Consider the following 16,301-nt stretch of genomic DNA (forward strand, 5'->3'; position numbering starts at 1 on the left):
AAATTAACTGTATTAATCAAAATAAAAGGCTCTGTCTTAATTTCCTCATTTGAATAAATCTCCTTGAAGCGAGAGGCATGCTATTAAAAATTGTAACTGCAAGTACAGAAATCTTGACTTTTGCTTAGAAACAACTCAGAATACCTGCTTCAAGGAAACAGAGGCATAGCCTGTCAAACCTTTCACCAGGTTGAAAAATCAGCTTGTGGGGCCAACCTGGTGGTGTAGTGGCTAAGTTCGCATGCTCCACTTTGGTGGCCTGGGGTTTGCCAGTTCCAATCCCGGGCGCAGACCTACACACCGCTAACCAAGCCATGCTGTGGTGACATCCCACATACAAAATAGAGGAAGATTGGCACAGATGTTAGCTCAGTGACAATTGTCCTCAAGCAAAAAGAGGAAGATTGGCAACAGATGTTAGCTCAGGGCTAATCTTCCTCACCAAAAAAAAAAAATCAGCTAAAAAATATTTAGCAACCTTACTCATACTCTCAGAGAGGGAAGTGAGTGGCTTACAGGTTATACTATTATTTCTATGGATCATATTTTGAACTGTCACTAAATTTTATAGTTTGGTTCTTTCTGCTTTGGCAAAATATGAAAGAACTTGTACTAATTTCAATCTCTATTTTATTTTTTTAATGAATAAATGACCAAGCTATGAGTCATTTTAAACATCAGGTGAAATTTTAATTCTACAGTTTTAATTTTTAGTGTTTCCTACTGAGAAACTTATGAGAGAAGGTAATTAACAGATTTAAAAGAAATTATATTGAATGTAGTACTTTTCCAAAGTCCTCATTTTGGGTGCTTATAAAATTGGTGGGTTGTTGAGGAGTGTCACGTTCTAATTCAGTTCACTCAGCTCATTTTGGGAGGCAGGAAGCACCTTTCTCTGAAAAGGTTGCATGGAAACTCACTCCAAGGCAGTCATTCATGCTGTGAGGTAATATCGCTATGATGTGTGAGAGTTTATAAAACATGTCCACATTCATTAATCCATTTGATTCTCATAACAACTCCAAAGTCATGAAAGCAGACACTACTGTCCTGTTTCCTAAGGTTCCAGAGGTAAACTAACATATCCAAGGGCACAGAGTTATTAAGTGGTGGAGGCAAGCTTTGAACTCCAAATTCTTGTGACTCCAGATTTCAAGTTCTTTCTACAACCTTAGAGTAAAATTTTCTAGATTTTTTTGGTCTTGTTTTAAAATTGAGGCGTAATTGACATACAACATTATATTAGTCTCAGGTGTACAACATAATGATCTGGTATTTGTATACATTGCAAAACGATCGCCACGATAAAAACTAGGTCCTTTAATAAGCAAAGTCTTACTGCCACCAGCACTCCTCATCCCTCACCAAACCCTTCTTCTGGGCTCAAGTGGTGGCCTTCCTGGGTCACGGGAAAAGTAGGGAAGCAGAGGCCAGTCTAAGCTCATGATGCTCACTGGCATCTTGGCAGCTAGATTTGTGCTGTCACAGTTTTACCTCAAAGGAGTAAACTTTAGTAAAGTTTAAATAGACTAGGACCGTATGTTGCACAATTCCTTTCCATCATCCCATCACCACAGCAACCCACATGCCAAATAAGCAAACGTTTATCAGGAAAGATTACAGGAAAGTGCCATCAAATGCTGCCTTCATTCCTGGTTCCAAAGTTATCTCCAGGGTCTCAGCTGGTGCTCGCTCTCCCTGCTTCCTGGCATCTTCTGACCTTCAGCTCTTTCGCATGAGCACTGGAAAAGTCCCACATCGATCCCAATACTCCCAACATTTGGCACCAAAGCTCCCACTTGGGTATTTCCATGAAGTTTCCCGATAGCCAACCCCCAGAGATAAGAATTATGCTAACATTACGTAAATGCTACTGGCTAAAAAAAAGAAAGAAGGAAAAGGAAAAGATTTCTGTTCTAATAGATTACACAGATTTCAAAAAGGATTGCCAGTTATCACTGAATGATAATGTGATAATAATGAAAAGCAAATAACATTTATTGAGAATTTTTTATACACCAGGCAACGTGCTAAGGGCTTTACGGGCATTATATCATTTAATCCTTACAGCCACTTTATGAGATAAGTATTATTCTTATTCCCATTTTACAGATGAGGAAACAGACGCAGAAGTTGAAGGTAGATTACCCTAACTCACTTCGCGTGTAAGATACATGGCTGAAATTTCCACCTAGTCTCAGAGCAGCATGTTGGTCATAAAAGCATTGTTTGGAGAGACAAAAGGAAGGACATCTGGGACAAGGGCGATTGAAATAACCACTGACTTCCTTCCTCAGCCTAAATCTGATTTCATTTATACAAAGCTTCTGTGATTTGACAGGAAACAAGTGAGACTGAGATGAATCATGAACGGGCCGTAATTTTATTAGAATTTTGTAGCTGATCAAAGTATTTGTTGTGCTGATGTGTAAACAATGCTCTATGAGATGCTCCTCTTCTGCCCTGCAGATCAAAAGCAAGAAGACTGCAGGACACAAAACACAGTTTAGATTGTGCAACAGAGTGGTTTCTTTGCACTACAGAAGTGGAAAAGAGTATTAGATTGATTTATTATTTTTTAGACAACCTATTTATCTTTTTGTGTTTGTGCTTTAACACAAGTGAAGAGGGCCAATAAACAGCTTTCATGAGTGGCGTAACTCTTGTGTCTAAAAGGCCCACAAATAAATGTACGTTATTTCTTCATTCATTTCAATATGACAGCCGTGTCAGGGACTTTTTCCATGGAAAGCGACTGAAGTAGAAATAGCTGTTTGTCCTATAGACTCTTGGTGGGCTAAGATTCAGAGGGAGAATCTTCCAGTCCTGTGAAGAAATTGAAAGAGGGAGAGTTACCTCCTACACACAAGCTTTGATGGATTTCCTGTTGAAAACCAGGGAAGCCAGCTTTCTGAAGAGTAGTAAAAGATACCCAATCTAGGAACTTTCTTTTAGGTACTTGTACTTGGGACTTTCTGTCACATCATAGGACAAAGTAAAAACAACAAGAGAAACTAATAAACAAACCTACATAGCTGAATTTCCTTACTTTTCCAACTGTTTTTAAATTTAAAATTAATTTGTTAGCATAACATATTTATTCGTTAAGTGTGTATTGATTCATAGATTTTTTCTAGAGTATATAATGGACTTTATTTTTTAAAGGAGTTTTAGGTTCACAGACAAATTGAATGGAAAGTACAATTATTTCCCATATACCCCGGGCCCCGAAACGTTCACAGCCTTCCCTGTTATCAACATCCCCCAGCAGAGTGGTATATTTGTTACAATCGATGAACCTACGTTGATATATCGTTATCACTCAAAGTTCATAGTTTACATTAGGGTTCACTCTTGGTATTGTTCATTTTAGGGGTTTGGACAAATTACGATGGTATGTACCCCCCATTGTAGTATCATACAGAGTAGTTTCACTGTCTTAAACATCCTCTGTGCTCTGCCTGTTCATCCCTCTCACCCTTCTATCCTTTGGCAACCACCGATCATTTTACTGCCTCTATATGTTTGCCTTTTCCAGATGTCATAAAATTGGAATCACACAGTATGTAGCCTTTTCAAATTGGCTTCTTTCACTTAGTAATATGCATTTAAGACTCTTCCAATCTCTTCATGGCTTCATAGCTTATTTTTCTAGTCACTAAGTAATATTCAACTATATGGATGTATCATAGTTTATTCGTTCACCAATGAAGGACATATTGGTTGCTTCCAAGTTTTAGCAATTCTGAATAAAGCTGCTATAAACATGAGTGCAGGTTTTGGTGTGGACAAGTTTTCAACTCCTTTGGGTAAATGCCAAAGGATAAGATTGCTGTATCATGTGGTAAGAATACAGTTTTGCAAGAAATAGCCAAACTGTCTTCCAAAGTGGCTGTACCATTTTGCATTCCCACCAGCAATGAATGAGAGCTCCTGTTGCCCCACATCCATCCCAGCATTTGGTGTTCTCAGTGTTCTGGATTTTGGCCAATCTAATAGGTGTGTATTGGTATCTCACTGTTGTTTTAATTTGCATTTCTCTGATGACTTATGATGTGGAGAATCATTTTATATGCTTACTTGCTATCTGTATATCTTCTTTGGTGAATTGTCTATTGGTCTTTGGCTCTTTTTTTAATTGGGTGTTTATTTTCTTATTATCGAGTTTTAAGAGTTCTTTGTATATATTTGATAATAGTCCTTTATCAGATATGTCTTTTGCAAATATTTTCTCCCAGTCCATGGCTTTTCTTTTCATTCTCTTGATATTATCTTTCACGGAGCAGAAGCTTTTAATTTTCATGAAGTTCAGTTTATCAATTATTTCTTTCATGGATCATGCCTTTGATGCTATATCTAAAAGATATTGCCAAATCCATGGTCATCTAGATTTTTGCCTTTGTTATCTTCTAAGAGTTTTGCATTTTACAATAAAGTCTGTGATCTATTTTGAGTTTATTTTTGTGAAGGATGTAAGGTCTGTCTCTGGATTCACTTTTTTTTAATGTAATGTCCAGTAGTTCTAGCACTGTTTGTTGAAAACACTATCTTTGCTCCATTGTATTGCTTTTGATTTTGGTCAAAAATTAGTTAGCTATATTTTTCTGGGTCTACATCTGGACTCTCTATTCTGTTCCATTGATCTATTTGTTTATTCTTTTGCTAGTGCCATACTGTCCTGATTACTGTAGCTTCATAGTAAGTCTTAAAGTGCAGTAGTGCCAGTCCTCTGACTTTGTTTTTCTCCTTCAATATTGTATTGGCCTTTCTGAGTCTTCTTTTTTGAGAGAGAGATGAGCCCTGAGCTAACATCTGCCACCAATCCTCCTCTTTTTGCTGAGGAAGACTGGCCCTGAGCTAACTTCCGTGCCCATCTTCCTTTACTTTATATGTGGGACGCCTACCACAGCATGGCTTGCCAAGCGGTGCCATGTCCGCACCCAGGATCTGAACTGGTGAACTTTGGGTCACGAAAGTGGAACATGTGCACTTAACTGCTGTGCCACTGGGCTGGTCCCATCCATTCTGAGTCTTTTTTCCTCTCCATACAAACTTTAGAGTCAGTTTGTTGATATCCACAAAATAACTTGCTGAGATCTTGACTGGGATTTCATTGAATCTACAGATCAAGTTGAAAAGAACTGACATCTTGACAATATTGGGTCTTCCTATTCATGAACATGGAATATCTCTCCATTTATTTAGTTCTTTGACGTCTTTCATCAGAATTTTGTAGTTTTCCTCATATAGATCTTGTACATATTTTGTTAGATTTATACTTATTTCAATATTTTGAGGGCTAATATAAATAGCATGGTGTTTTTAATTTCAAGTTCCACTTGTTCATTGCTGGTACATAGGAAAGTGATTGACTTTTGTATATTAACCTTGTATCCTGCATCCTTGCTATAATTGCTTACTAGTCCAGGAGTTTTTTGTTTATTCTTTTGGATTTTCTACATAGACAATTATGTCATCTGCAAACAAAGACAGTTTTATTTCTTCCTTCCTATCTGTATACCTTTTCTTTCTTTTACTGTCTTATTGGATTAGCAAGGACTTCCAACACAATGTTGAAAAGCAGTGGTGAGAAAGGACATCCTTGTCTTGCTCCTGATCTTAGTAGGAAAACTTCAAGTTTCTCACCATTAAGTATGATGTCAGCACAGAAGTTTTTGTAGATATTCTTTACCAAATTGAGGAAATTCCCCTCTATTCCTAGTTTACTGAGAGTTTTTCTCATAAATGAGTGTTGGATTTTGTCAAAAGTTTTTTCTGCATCTATTGCTATGATCATGTGATTTTTCCTTTTTAGCCTATTGATATAATGGATTACATTAATCAGTTTTCAAATGTTGAACCAGCCTTGCATACCTGGCATAAATCCCACTTGGTTGTGGCGTATAATTCTTTTTATATGCTGTTGGATTTGATTTGCTGGTATTTTGTTGAGGATTTTTCCATCTATGTTCATGAGAAATATTGGTCTGTAGTTTACTTCTCTTACAATGTCTTTGTTTGATTTTGGTATCAGGGTAATGCTGGCCTCATAGAATGAGTTAGGAAGTACTCCCTCGGCTGCTATCTTCTGAAAGAAATTGTAGAAAATGGTATAATTTCTGCTTTAAGTGTTAGTAGAATTTATCAGTGCACCTATCTGGGCCTGTGCTGTCTGTTTTGGAAGGTTATTAACTATTGATCCGTTTCTTTAATAGATATAGGCCTATCAGATTGTGTCTTTTGGATTGTGTGGGTTTTGGCAGCTTGTGCTTTCAAGGAATTGGTCCATTTCATCTAGATTATTGAATTTGTGGGCATAGAGTTCTTCACAGTACTTGTTACTATCCTTCTAAAGTCCATAGACTCTATGGTGATGTTTCCTCTTTCGTTTCTGATAGTGGTAATTTGTGTCCTCTCTTTTTATGTTCAGTAGCCTGGCTAGAGGCCTATCAATTTTATTGATCTTTTCAAAGAAACAGCTTTTGGTTTCATTGATTTTTCTCTGCTGAGTTTTTGTTTTCAATTTCATTGATTTCTACTCTAATTTTTATTCTTTCTTTTCTTCTGCTTACCTTGAATTTCATTTGCTCTTCTCTTTCTAGTTTCCTAAAGTGGAAGCTTACATGAGTGACTTTAGATCTTCATTCTTTTCTAAAATATGCATTCCATACTATAAATTTTCTCTAAGCACTGCTTCACTGTATCCACGAATTTTGATAAGTTGTGTTTTCCTTTTTATTTGGTTTGAAATATTTTTAAATTTCTCTTGAGATTTTGTCTTTGACTCATGTTATTTAGAAATGTGCTTTTTAATATCCAAGTATTTTGGTATTTTCTAGCTGTCTTTATGTTGTTGATTTCTAGTTTAATTTCATTCTGGTTTGAGAGCAGACATTGTATGATTCTAGTCTTTTAAATTTGTTAAGGTGTGTTTTATTGTTCAGAATCTGGTCTATCTTGATAAGTATTCTATGTGAACTTGAGAAGAATGTTTCTGCTGTTGAGGATAGAATAGTCTATAGATGTCTGTTATATCCAGTCGATTGTTGATGCTGTTCAGTTCAACTATATCCTCACTGATTTCTGCCTGTTAGATCTGTCTATTTTTGATATAAGGGTATTGAAGTCTCCAACTATAATAGTGAATTCATCTATTTACCTTTGCAGTTCTTCAGATGTGTTTTGCCTTACTTAACTTTGCCTCATGTAGACACTCTGTTGTTAGGTGCATACATGTTAAGGATTGTCATGTCTTTTGGGAAAATTGATCCTTTTATCATTATGTAGTGCCCCTCTTTATCCCTGATAACTTTCCTTGCTCTGAAGTCTGCTCTGTCTGAAATTAATATAGCTACTATCACTTTCTTTTGATTAGTGTGAGCATGGTATGACTTTCTCCACCCACTTACTTTTAGTGGTGAGATGGAGGGGGAGGGCAAGTGTTCTACAGTCCTCAAATTAAGTCTCAGTCTTTTAGTGACCCTGTGTCTCTGGACTGTGAACTTCACAACTGCTTCTCTTTGTCTTCCTCTTCCTTAGGTGCGAGAGAATGGCTAGATTGCCCTGGAACTGGGTATTTTTTTTCTCCCACACAGAAGGCTAGAGCTGGTTGAAGTTGTATATTTGCCTTCCCCTGGCTCAGTTGGACTCTGATAAAACCCCATCAAATTAAGCTCTGGTCAAAGTGTTTCTCCTGAAGGCAGACATTGTTAAGAAGAACAGAATGATCTGGCATATTTCAAATGGTTTCTTTTCCCCTGCCTCTGCCAGGAGAGAACCCGGTAGAGCTCCAGGGGGTAAAATTTATCAAAGTGTGTAGTCCTCCTGATGCCTGGGTGCCCTGGAGTTTTATCTCTTACACTTGTCCACCCTGAGCCTCCAGCAATTTGTCAATTATGGTTCCAGTTTCCCTACCCTGGAGCTGGTTTCCGTGGTAGTTTCTTCTCTGGTAAATTGTCATTCTCTGTCTCCACACATTTGTCTCTCCACTTTTAGGGGAAGCAGTTTGCCCTGCGACTTCACTTCTCTAATGAATCTAAGAAGTGTTGTTGATTTTTCAGTGTGTTCAGCTTTTTACTTGTTGTTAGGATGGAGTGACAACTTCCAAGCTTCTCATATGCAGGACTGGAATCCAGCAGTCCCCATGCATTTTTTTCATAAATGAGACATACTGAGGTTAAAACTTGTTCCTTTTCTTCTATCTGTCGATTTGTAGCAGCCATAATTATCAGTGAAAGAATTTATTCATAGAAGACTCTGTATGTATGTAAGTTAATCTTGATATAAAAAGAAATATATTTTACATATGTTAGATACTATGATTTCGGACATTACAACATAGTAGTGGACTGAATGGTTTTGGAGGCAGACACACTGCGATTTGAATATTGGCTTTGCCGCCTATGACCTGTATGGTCTCAAGTAAGAAATTTAACCAACTTGATTTTCAGTTTTACATCTTTTAAAAAATGGATAATATATAAATATAAAAATATAATATACATATTTTAAATAAATACATATAAGTAGAATAGGATATAAGAAATATAAAATATATTTTAAAAAGGATAATAATGCCTGTGCACAGAAAAGAGTTGAAAGACATAGCAGTCCTGAGATTGTTATCCTTTGAAAGTTCTGCTTGCAAGGTTGGCCCTTGGGTGGCATCTGGGAAGTGGAATTTGGGGAGGGTTCCCATAATTCTCTTCTAAGAATGGCTCACTGTGATTAAACTGTTTGTGCAAATGATACGGTTTATGCCAATCACCAGTTTTCCTTCTGGGAGTCTGGAATTTTAGTACATGTTAGGCAGAGAGTGCCTATATGAGCAGCTCCCAGTACAAATCCTGGGCACGGAGTCTCTAATGAGCCTCCCTGGTAGACACTGTCTTGCATGTGTTGTTACAACTCATTGCTGCAGGAATTAAGCACATCCTGTGCGACCCTACTAGAAGAGGACTCTTGAAAGCTTGTAGTTCTCTCCAAGCTTCTCCCCATGCACCTTTTCCCTTTGCTGATTTTTCTTTGTATCTATTTACTGTAACAAATCATAGCCGTGAGCATGACGACATGCTGAGCCTTGTGAGTCTTCCTGGCAAATCATTGAACCTGGGAGTGGCCTTGCAGACCCCTGACACAGCTTCCTTTACTAAATTTTTCTAGGTATTAAATGTGATTACACTTAACATAATATTGTAGTAATAAATAATAATAAACACTAATAAATGATAGCTAGAAGTATTATCTATCTTGTGATAACCTGGTGAGTCTTATGCTAAAGGACATGGGACAGAAAAATGGCACTAGCCAAGCTTGAGCTTTTCTGAACACTTTCCAAAGTGAGTTCCCTTAAAATAACCACAAATAAGTACTGAGCTTTCATTTCCAGTAGAAAGATCAGGATACTGTATTACTGCTTGGACCCTTCTGCTGGACTAGCACTGCAGTGACAGCTTTCCACATATCAGCCAGATATATTCTCAGATCTTTTGTGTGTATGTGTGGCGGGGCAAGGAGGAACATTGTACCGTTCTGAGTCTGTGAGAAAATAATTTGCCCTAGCCACTTCCTGTGTTTAAAGAATTGTCATGTATTAATATCTGACAAGAGCCCATTTGCGATCAAGACATGATGACAACAGGATGTACTTTTTTTTTTGTCAAGGTAGAACTCTCATGCCTGGCTAATCAACTAGAGAGTTTGGTTTTTGCACGCCTCAGGAAGAAAAGGTCCTAAGTGGTTACCGGGGTTGCAGTCTCTAGTTTTTACTTACCTAGGCTAGGTCCCTACATGCAAATTGAAGTGCTTCTGCTGGGTTCTCTGGCTTTCAACCACCTTCATTGTTATGTTTATCAAAATTAGATGACAACTTGAAGCATATGTATGTTTTGGTCACTGCTCCAGCTCAGGTACTCGGTGACATGAAAAACTGCAAATTTTATGAGGGGCCTTGTGCAGGAAAGTGCTCTGCAGCAGGTCCAGGCTGAGGTATGAGCAGCTGTCACTTGGGCTGTATGATCCTGCAGGCCCCATGGCATTGGAGGTCTCAGTAGTAGAAAAAGATGCTGTGTGGATTTTGTGGCAAGCCCCTGTGGGAGAATCACAATTCAGGGCCTTGGGAATTGGGAGCAAGGCTGTGCTATCTGCGATAGAGAACCACAAGCCTTTAAAACACTATTCCTGGGGGCCAGCCCAGTGCTGTAGCAGTTAAGTGCATGCATTCTGCTTTGGCGGCCTGGGGTTCGCCAGTTTGGATCCTGGGTATGGACATGGCACCGCTTGGCAAAGCCATGCTGTGGTGGGAGTTCCACATGTAAAGTAGAGGAAGATGGGCATGGATGTTACCTCAGGGCCAGTCTTCCTCAGCAAAAAAGGAGGATTGGCAGCAGGTGTTAGCTCAGGGCTAATCTTCCTAAAAATGTGAATAAGTAAATAAATAAAAAACTACTCCTGCCATGCTATAAGATTCTGGTGGAGACAAAAAGCCTGTCAACGGTCACCAAGTGACCATGCAGTGAAATTTCTCATCACGAGGTGGGGCAGATCAACCAAGTCATAAGAGAAGGGGGTTCCAGCAGCAATCTGTCATAGAATGAAGGTGCTACATCCAAGACTGAGCATAGGCAGGACCAGAGAGCACAACCAAGATGTATGAGCACTAGCCCAGACCCCCCATGGTACCTACCACTGTTACCCCAGTGCCCCTCCTCAGCTCACACCTATAGCTGTATGGGGGATTCTGCACGACCATCCAAAGGAGGAAAAAAGAGTATTAATTTGCTTTGTGATGGGTCCACCTTGTATGTGAATGCAAGCAGGAAATGATCACTAGCTTCTCTATAGTCCCCTCAGAGGTGGCTTCCAAAGACAATGATAAGGGAAAATCTTTCCTGTGGGTAGAGCTTTGAGTGGTGCACTTGGTCGTCCATTTTGTGTGGAAAGAGAAGTAGCCTGAGGTTAGAATATATACAAACTCATGGGCAGTGGCAAATCACCTGGCCAGTTGGCAAGGGCCTGGAAGGAAAAGATTGGAAAGTTGCAAGGAGATCTGGGGTAGGGACATGAGGATAGACATACAGCAGTAGGCGTGAGTGCTTCAGATGTTAGCATCTACCAGAGAACATCTACAGAAATGGCACTAAACAACCAAGCAGAAAAAATGACCCGGCCAGTTGACTGACAGCCAGCACCTGTCATCAGCCACCCCAGTGCTGGCATGATAGACACATGAATCGAGTGGCCATGGTATGGTGATGGAGACCATGCAGGGAACAAACATATTGATTCCCACTTATTAAGACTGCCAGTGACCAATGTTGAATTGCCAGCCATAGAAACTAGGGAAGAAGTTGACTATATTGGATTTCTTTTATCCTGGAAGGGCCAGCAGTTCATTCTCAAGAATAGACACAAGTTCTGAGAATGGGTTTGTCTTTTCCTGCATTCTGAGCCCCAGCCAGAACCTCTCTGAGGGCTTACAAAATGTTTAATTCAGGGGCTGGCCCAGTGGCACAGTGTTTAAGTTTGCGTGCTCTACTTCGGTGGCCTGGGGTTCACAGGTTCAGTTCCTGGTCATGGACCTACACCTGCTCATCAAGCCATGCTGTGACAGTGTCCCACATATAAAGTAGAGGAAGATTGGTACATATGTTAGCTGAGCAACCATCGTCCTCAAGCAAAAAGAGAAAGATTGGCAACAGATGTTAGCCCAGGGCCAACCTTCCTCATCAAAAAAAAAAAATGTTTAATTCACTAGTATGGGATCCTATGCAACTTTGTATCAGATGAGGGACTCACTTTACAGCAAAGGAGATGTGGGAGTGGGTCCATGACCTTCATCTTGTCACACCACATGCCATCGAGTAGCTGCCACGCTGAGGGAGTGAACAGCCAGCTGAAGGCACAGCTTGAGGACAAGCTCAGATGCGATACTCTGAGAGGATAGCCTGTGCTGGGATCCTCCACTGGGACTTGCTGTAAACTCTACAGCATATCTCTGACACCATAGGGTCTGACAGATCATATGGCCTGGTGGCAGGGCTCCTAGCACAACTTGGATTCAACACAGAGCTTTTTCCCATTCTGGTCCTCACTCAAAGCTGGTGGCCTTTTGTGTCACCCAGTATGTGGGTCAAAGTCATACTTCTGGGTGTGGAATGTGTGGCCTTCAGAACCCAAAGAGGCCCGGCAGGCATTGTGTTTCCTTCTTCATAGTAAGAGATGCAAAAATGCAATAATTATTCTTTTACTTTGAAGAGATATTCTGGCGTCTCCCTTACTATCGGGCCTCTTGACATTTTATAGATATGGCAAGTCCCGAATATTCACAGGGTTTCTCTCTCATCCTCTGGAGCACATGTATCTTACCAAGGTCTCTGATGTGCTAGCCGTTTCTTGCTCATCCAGTCCAATCAACACAATGTCGCCAGTGTAATGGATCAATGTGATGTTCTGTGGGACGTCCAGATGATACAGATCTCTTTGGATCATATTGTGACAGAAGGAAGGAAAGTTAATATACCCTGGGGGAGAACTGCTAATGTATATTGTTGTCTATTACATGTGAATTCAAACTGTTTCTGGTCCTTCTTTTCTGACTAGAATAGAAAAGAACACATTTGCAAAATCAATTCAGATAGAAAAGAACACATTTGCAAAATCAAAATCAATTTCTGAACTGCCATTGTCCCAGCCATTGAAAACATTTACAATAATTTACATAGAAATATTTTCAAAGTGCTTAAGAATAGTGATTGTTCTCTGGGATATTTACAGATGGCCTATACAATCTATGTACAGGTGGTATAAACTATGGCACAAGTTGTATTGCTGGAATATAGCTTTCTAGGAAAAGTTCATATTTGCCAGGGTTGGCAATGCTGTCCAAAATTCAAGGGTTACAGAAACCTGGTAACCACATCCAAAGCTGAAGTAGAATGTGGACAGAAATATTTACAAAGTAATATAAAAACTGTCAAGTACACAAGCAGGATCCATGCAATGATATCTTGACATTCCTCCAGACTTGAAGAAGAAAGAGACTTCAGCTTCTGGCTCAGTTACCATTCTGAAGTGGGATGTTATTGGTTTAGACCTCAAAGGTCAAGACTTGTCTCAGAAGTCAAGCTAGATTATCATCTGTGCTTACAACCGATATTGCCGGGTACATGTGTCCAACAGAAGCACTGTGTCTACCAAGGTCTATTGACAGGTTCTCTTCAGTCTGTATGCCTGAGGCTGTACGAATCTCCTCTATCAAAGACATCACATCTGGCCTGGCAGCTGTGATTAGGCTACTACTTGGTTGAGTTTCCAGTAGTCTACAATCATCCTACCAGACCCATAATGCATTTGCCAGACTGGTGAATTAATGGAGATAGATGGGGATCACAATCCCTAAATCCGTCAGATTCTAGGATGCAATATTGTTTGTTTCTTAATAAGGAGGCATGGGCTACATCTGCAGCCTCCGAAACACTCAAAGGAATGTAGGAAATCAAAATCTTTGGGGGGGTGGTCTGTCCAGATGTCCCATCCTGTATGTCAGAATCCCTAGTTCCCCAAACAGGGCTCCAACTCTAGCATAACAGAGCTTCCTTGGTCAGGGTTTTAATCATCTTTGAAGTTCAACCACTCTATTAAGACCATGCAAGAGATGAGAACTTCTTTGTATGCAACCAGAGAGGCCCTCTACGTTTCACACTTGGCTTTCAATTCCCTCTTTCTTTGCCTCAGCTATTCTTTATCTTTCTGTAGTACATCAGTGGTGCTTAGTGATAGACATCCAACACTGTTATCCTTATGGCTACTATTTCCTCCATGTCTCAGATGCCTGATTCATCATGCCTGCGTTCTCTTTCACAGGTCCACCTTCTCAGTTCACCACCAGTGAAAATTGATGACAGAGATTGTCTGTGCTTCAGTGATGGAGTCTTTGTCACCAGTCTGGGCAGTGAATGATCCACCTACAAACCCTATCTTATCAGCTGCTCTCTCAGACCACTCCTGGTACAGTCCAGATTCTCCAGAAGCAGATGCTGAAACAGAGTTTGGGTTGCAAGATGTTTGTTAGCAGTCAAGAGTTTTGTAAGGAAGGGGAAGCCAAGAGAGAAGAGTGAAAGGATTCAGAAAAGGCCTCCCCAACATGTACCACTTTGGCATGTGGAATATTTGAGCTAAAGGCAATCAAGACCCTCCTGGATCAAGAGAAACTTTTACCTCTCCCTTAAAGAATTTAAATCAGAGGCCTTGCCCGTAATAAGAGTTATTACCAGAAAGAAATTTTTGTGACTTATCTGTATGGCAGGGCAAACCTATAATTACTGAACATCTGCTCTTCTTATGTGAATTACTCTCCTCCCCTCTGAAGCCTCAGGCCCCTATCCCAATCCTTAGCTCAAGATGGCCTATATGCCTCATTTTACCTTTTTGTCTCTGAAACTTTCATGTATATGAGCTCTCTGACTCTCTCAAGTGTGTGGGGTTCCCATGCATATGAAATAAAATTCAGTTTTCTTCTGTTAATCTGTCTCATGTCAACTTAATTCTTAGACCAGCCAGAAGAACCTAAAAGGTAGACAAAAATTTTTTCCTCCCCGACAAGTTGACTTGTGATGCAGGCCTGGCAAAGTTTTCACCAACTTGACTAAGCAGCATCAGAGTGAATTTGGCTGTCATGGTTGTCCATCATGGGCCAGAATGCCTAAGCCTTTGTATTTGTCTTCTGTCAGTCACCAGATAGAAGCACCTCTGAGAGCCACCTTGGATGATGTGACTCCGCAGCTAAGGCAGACCATGAAGGGACTGACAGTTGGAGGATGTCTGCTGACTGCAAGCCTGGAAGGAAGATCTGGGCAGTACGTCTTGGCCTGCTACACAGACTCACCTTGCTTCACGCACTGCCCTCAACTCCCTTAAGCATTTGGGCTCCCACACCCCCTCTCTCCCATTCACTTTTTCTCTCTTCTCCGTTTATCCCTACTCTGCAAAATCCTAGCCCCCAACAAATCCTGCCCTCAAACCAACCATCTCCTGGGCTGAGTGCAAGTGGGTAGTGGGAGAACCATTTCTCTGTTTTGTCATCTCTCTTCTTTTAGGGACTGCCAGGTCTGAGCTGGGTTAATATTGACCTGGAGGGGAACAAGGCTTTAATAATAATTCCTCATATTTGCATAGGGATCATAAAGCCCTTTCAAATACATTTTTTTTATTGAGGTCATAATAGTTTATAACATTGTGACATTTCAGTTGTACATTATTTGTCAGTCACCATATAATGTGCCTGGTTCCCCCTGGTAACCACTAATCTGTTCTCTTTGTCTATGTGTTAGTTTATTTTCCACACATGAGTTACATCATAGTGCTTGTCTTTCTCTGTCTGGCTTATTTAGCTTAACATAATACCCTCAAGGTCCATCCATGTTGTTGTGAATGGGACGATTTTGTCTTTTTTTATGGCTGAGTAGTATTCCATTGTGTGTATATGTGTACATACCACATCTTCTTTATCCAATCAGCAGTTGATGGGCACTTGGGTGGCTTCCACATCTTGGCTATTGTGAATAATGCTGCAGTGAACATAGGGGTGCACAAGTCTCTTCAGATTGTTGATTTCAAGCTCTTTGGATAAATACCCAGTAGTGGGATAGCTGGGTCATATGTTATCTCTATTTTTAATTTTTTGAGAAATTTCCATACTGTTTTCCGTAGTGGCTGCATCAGTTTGCATTCTTTTCTCTACATCCTCTCCAACATTTATTATTTTTTGTCTTGGTGATTATAGCCATTCTAACGGGTGTACGGTGATATCATAGTGTCGTTTTGATTTGCATTTCTCTGATGATTATTGATGTTGACCATCTTTTCATGTGCCTGTTGGCAATCTGTATATCTTCTTTGGAAAAGCGCCTATTTGTATCCTCTTCCCAGTTCTTGATCAGGTTGTTTGATTTTTGTTGTTCAGTTGTGTGAGTTCTTTACATATTTTGGAGATTAACCCCTTGATGGATATATGATTGGGAATACTTTCTCCCAGTTGGTGGGTTGTCTTTTTGTTTTGTTCCTGGTTTCCTTTGCCTAGCAGAAGCTGTTTAGTCTGATGAAGTCCCATTTGTTTATTTTTTCTTTTGTTTCCCTTGTCCGAGTAGACATGGAAAAAATCCTTCTAAGACCAATATCAAAGAGTGTACTGGCTATATTTTCTTCTAGGATTTTTATGGTTTCAGGCTTTACCTTCAAATCTTTAGTCCATTTTGAGTTAATTTTTGTGTATGGCAAAAGATAGCGATCTACTTTCATTCTTT

General features: G+C 39.9%; 1 long non-coding RNA gene across 1 annotated transcript in view; it reads left to right on the forward strand.

Moving 5' to 3' along the window:
- Positions 1 to 14,523, forward strand: part of LOC138920308 (uncharacterized) — a 31,654-nt gene extending 17,131 nt beyond the window's left edge. Inside the window, exon 3 of the long non-coding RNA XR_011431221.1 lies at positions 13,864 to 14,523. This is a non-coding gene — a long non-coding RNA (uncharacterized lncRNA). The remainder of the gene's footprint in view (positions 1 to 13,863) is intronic.
- Positions 14,524 to 16,301: the final 1,778 nt, after the last annotated feature.

This window comes from Equus caballus, chromosome 23, assembly GCF_041296265.1.
Source record: "Equus caballus isolate H_3958 breed thoroughbred chromosome 23, TB-T2T, whole genome shotgun sequence".
Lineage (NCBI taxonomy): Eukaryota > Metazoa > Chordata > Mammalia > Perissodactyla > Equidae > Equus > Equus caballus.